Genomic DNA, 5,075 nt, shown 5'->3' with positions numbered 1-5,075 from the left:
AATAAGTTACCTTGGCCACAGTGTCTCTTCACGGTAATAGAAAAGTAACTAGGACAATTGTGTTGAGTGAAACCAGCCAGACACAGAAGGACAAACACCACATCTTGCTCACTCGTGTAAAGCCCAAGTCAACATCACATAGGTACAGAACAGAAGAATAGTAACTAGAAATGGGGAAAGTAAATGAAAGGAAATTTAGAAGGACTTCTAGGAGCCAGAAAGAGTATTGGGGAGAATGGGGGAAGATGACCTAGGTCATGAGAGATGGATGGGCACAATCAATGCATAATGGCTATACGTATGGGGATATCACAGTGAACACCTTTAAGTTGTATGACTTATACATATCAATTTTAAAAATACTTTTAAAAAAGAAGTGGAGTCATGGCTGTAACAACCCAATGAAATGGTCAAGAGGCCTTTAGAACCAATTCACCAGACGAGTTTGGAAACAGCTAGAATGCTGTAAGGGAAACATAACTGGTTCTGGCAGGAACTGAAAAGATCAGGAAGGTGGAGAGTCACAGTATAAGCTGATGAGGTCTCAGTGGGCTCAGGTCACAGAAACCTCAATAACAGGAAGCCTGTGGGAAAGGTGAGAGAAAACTCTATTTGGTCAACTTGTTCCTCTCTGACCATCCATTACTTCCATGGGTGGAAGGCGTAGACAGACTGTGCTCAGAGAAATTCAGCACTGTGGTGGGCATTCTGGGTCCAGGGAGCAGCAGAGGTCAGATGTGAGACCCAGACCATGCCTCCATCTCAATGTCTCCTCAGGCTTCTAACCCATCTTTCTCCTTTTCTCTGCCAAACATCTTCCAAAGCAATCAGGCCTCATCTCCAAACCATTGTGATTATTGGCGTAGAGAGAAAACTAAACAAAATGTTCCTTAGAGCCTGCCCCATCTACAGTTGGTGGCTTCACACCCATACCTCATCTGTTCAAGTCTTACCTGGAAAAAAAAAAAAAGAAGACACCATTAAGGCTGAATTGAACTGGTGATGATCACCTGAGCCTCCCCCCAAGGCAGCCAACCAGTATGCTGGTTAGAAATCTGACTTTGTGGAGCTGGGAAGATGGCTCAATGGGTAAAGTGTTGTGTAAACATGAGGACCTGAATTTGATCCCTAACAACCAGATAAAGAACATAAAATGGTGGCTTCTGCTGGCGGTCCTAGAGCTGGGAATGGAGACTAGAGGATGTCTGGGCCTCACTGACCAGTTCATCCTAGCCCAGTAAGCTCTAAGTCCCAGTCACAAACTCTGTCTCAAAGACCAAAGTGAATGTTGTCTGAGGAATAAACACCCAGAGTTGACTGCTGGCTTACACACACACACACACACACACACACACACACACACACACACACACACACACACACCCTCTCAGCCCTTCACACACATACATGAAAAAGATGAAAAGGAAAGAAACCTGACCTTGCACTAAAAGATGAACAGACTCTGTCTTGGGAACTTGATATGAGACATGAGATTGCCAAGGTTGGTGGTAAAAAGGTCCTGCAAATTGAAAGTGATAGCAGCCATTTGCAAGTTGATGTGCAGAAGAGGCTGTATTTGGAGAAAGAGAAATGGTCCACAATGAGCAAAAGAGAAGAATCTATGCCCAGGAGACAGAGAGGGAGGGTGGAGCCAGCTGTTGGGTCCTTCTCCCCTGGTGCTCAGCTGCACGGACTCCATGACTTCTGATTTGAGAGCACAGAATTCTTGCAATCAGTATGTATCTTCTCCTGATGAAGTTGAATGAGTTTTGTTTCCTTGCACCCAAAGGGGCCATAACTTGAACAACCACACATCTTTTTTAATCATCTCCCAACACCACGCAGTAGTTTATTTAAAGGCAAGCCCTGAGTTTTATTTCATTGGCATGATTCAACTCATAGCAGGATGGAGCAGTATGAAAGTTGGTTACAATAGAGGAAGAAAGGAGGGAAGAAGGGGGAGATGGAGGGAGGGGAGGGAGGGAAGGAAGGAAGAAGGAAGGGAGGGAGGGAGGGAGATGACAGCTTGCTAGTAGAACAGTGAATGGCTTCTTTTGCCTGCCCTATTTCAGTTCCTTTTGTGAAACAGCTTTTCTTCCTCCCTCTGAAACTCAGCTGAGATTGAAAAGCCCAGGATCCCACCCCAAATCCACTGAAGCAGAACTATGAGGCACAGTAGCTCAAATAGGTTCTCCCACTTGGGAATGTTAGTTGGTTGGTTGGTTGATTTCCTGAGACAGGCTCTCATTATATAGCCCAGGCTAGTCTCAAACTCACTGTGTTGTTCAGGCTGGCCTCAAACTCACTGCAATCCTCTGTCTCAACCTCAGGAGTACTAGGATTATAGATGTGAGTCACCAAGCCTGGCAGCCATTGGATGGCAGAAAGGTTGGTAAATTTCCACACTTGATGGCCCTTCTGGAGTCTGATTTTCAGTTCTTTCTCAACCCTATGGCTGTTCAATGTCCTTCTACAGACTTTTCTGTTTCCATAGGCAAAGTAAATTTCTAGAACCTCCCATGTAAGAATCCTCTCTGATAGAGGGCAGCTGGTTCCTCCCTCATGCATTTAGAATGTCCTGAGTAAGTCATTTTTGGAGGGCACAGAAGAAACAAATAGAATGTGTCTGTAATATGTTTACACCTCCCCCCAAGGCAGCCTCTCTCTGGCTTGCATGTAAGAAGTACCATCAGCACTGCCTTATTTCAGTTCCCCCTCACCCTCATCTTCTGAGGCACTCTCTAGGAGAAGCCATGATCATGAATTTTTGAAGGACTTCTTTATGCTTGGAAATGTAGGCAACTGAGGCTAACTGTTAGCAAGAGAACACCTCTACAGCAGTGTAAAGCACACTTCCTTGCTTAGGCATGAAGGATCTATTTCCTGTCTAAGAAGGCAGTTCCCAGCTTGTCGGTGTCTGAGTTCTGATGGCAGTCCCATTCTGTTCCTTTGGATCAGCTTCCTTCTTTGTAGGGAAGCAGTGTTTAGAGAACTGGCCCTGATTCTCTGGGGACTTTGGGTTCCAAGACTATTGTCTCCTCTCAGTATCCTGCTCATTATTCTATTTTGCTGAAGTACTTGGAATGAGAGCTTTGGGGAGGGATCTGTATAATTATATGAATGAATAGGCACATTCATTTGAAATGTTTTCAGATTCCCTAGAATGGAATCTTATGTTCCTGCCTTGGAAAAACACTCTTGAAGAGGGAAACAGTGTGGTGGAATGTCCTTCTTAACCCAGGGGTACTTCATCCAGGCGGGGGTGGGGGGGACCTATTTTCCAGAGTAGGTTCTCTCCTTCCGCCACGTGGGTTCCAGGAATTGAACTCAGATCATCAGTCTTGGCAGCAAGCGCCTTTACCTGCTGAGCCATCTCACCAGCCCCACTTCTGCTCATGTGAGTCACCCTGTTTGTAATTCTTTGGTCAAGGAAGCCCCAGGACACTAATTCAAAAATACTGTCATCCCTCTGTTCTGTTAGACGGAAGATTCCCTCCCTACAGAAGCTGAGCCTGCTCCTTGAGTCCTTGCCCCCTTGCTGGTAGGTGGTCTTTCTTTGCTCTCCCAGGTCTCCCATGTCCCTTGTGCTGAGTCAAGCAGCCACACACAGAGGCTTCAGTTTATAGAGTCAGCCTGGCAAGTTTCTGCTCCAAGGACTGTTTGACATGGTGACCATGGCAACTCCCCAGCCAAGTAAACACTGAATCTCCCACCTCCTTCTTTCACAGAAGTGCAGGAAAGATTTCTGGAAGGGACCAGGGAGGGATCACACTAGACCTGTACAGCAATCCAGAAATCACAGAGCCTGTGTGCTGTGTATGATAGTTTCTAATGATGCTCACAGAAAGACAATGAGCATCAGGTAATGGTCCCAGAAACAGCATGGGGTGCCAGACAGGGTGTAGGTGGATAGAGTTCAGCAAGGCCCAAAGTGCTGATGGCATTTAGACATGGTCCACATCAACACATGAGACAGAAGAGGGAATGGAGGAGCCCGACTCCTCTGCCGTGTGAGGAACTGAAGTCTCCTGATTGATGAATAGGGAGCTGGACTCTGTGTTGCTGAATCACAGCACCAGAATCTGTCTCCAGTCAAAGCAATGTTAGCAGAATGTGATTCAGGAGCTGGGCTCTGAGAAAGAGGGTTACAGGGGCCATACATGGGTCAAAGGTCCAGACAAGGGTAAGGACTCTACTCTGAGAAAGTATATAGGCAGGGAGACATGGAAGGGTGAAGCCGAAGAAGCAGAAAGGAGGAAGGTGCTTCTGACTCCGCCTGAGCTTAGCAAATCTTAGGTCTGGTCCAGCTAACAAATATTCTTGAACCTGTGCTGTGTTTGAGCTGGATTCCTTCTAGGAGAGCTGTGAGATCGTGGGAGGCAGAACCATAGCTTGGCTAGGAACTTGGGCACAGCATGCACTCCTCATACAGTGGCCTAGATAAATTATAAAACAAAAGGGAAAGTGGTATTCTATTACTGCTCCTCCTCGGCATCCTCAGCCTGGGTCTGCACTTCCTTTTACTGTTGCTGTTTCTTGGTCCGCTTTGAATCACCAACTTCAAACTCAAATCACCATACTGGAGCCACATATTATACAACATTAATTCTTCATCAGAGTTCAGTGGGTTTCCATATTGCAGCAGGCACACTTGGAGAACTCTGATGGTCTTTGCCACATGGAGGAAGATGGCAGGTCTGTAACCAGTGACTACATGCCCTGGGAAGTTGTCTCAGGTGGCCATCCCTCAGGCTCACTTGGTGAACCTTTGTACCTTTCACTAATATATGGGAAAAGTGCAAAACAATGGAAACTGCCTGGGATACTTTTGCACTTCCCCAGTTTACTGTCTTCTCTCCTCACAGTCCCCTGCTGTGACTTCCACTAATTGGGCAGTGTCTTGTAGTTCCCCAGCCCTCACTAGAGTTGATCGGTCCACTCACATACACCTGATCCAAACAGACCAATATGGCACTTCCTTCCCAGACGTTGAAAGAATATATTCTGTTGGTAGAAATGTAAATTGGTACAGACACTAGGAAGAACAGTAGGGTGTCTTCAAACCCTGAAATAAA

Source organism: Peromyscus leucopus, chromosome 1 (assembly GCF_004664715.2).
Source record: "Peromyscus leucopus breed LL Stock chromosome 1, UCI_PerLeu_2.1, whole genome shotgun sequence".
Classification (NCBI taxonomy): domain Eukaryota; kingdom Metazoa; phylum Chordata; class Mammalia; order Rodentia; family Cricetidae; genus Peromyscus; species Peromyscus leucopus.
Note: the sequence above shows the minus strand (reverse complement) of the source record.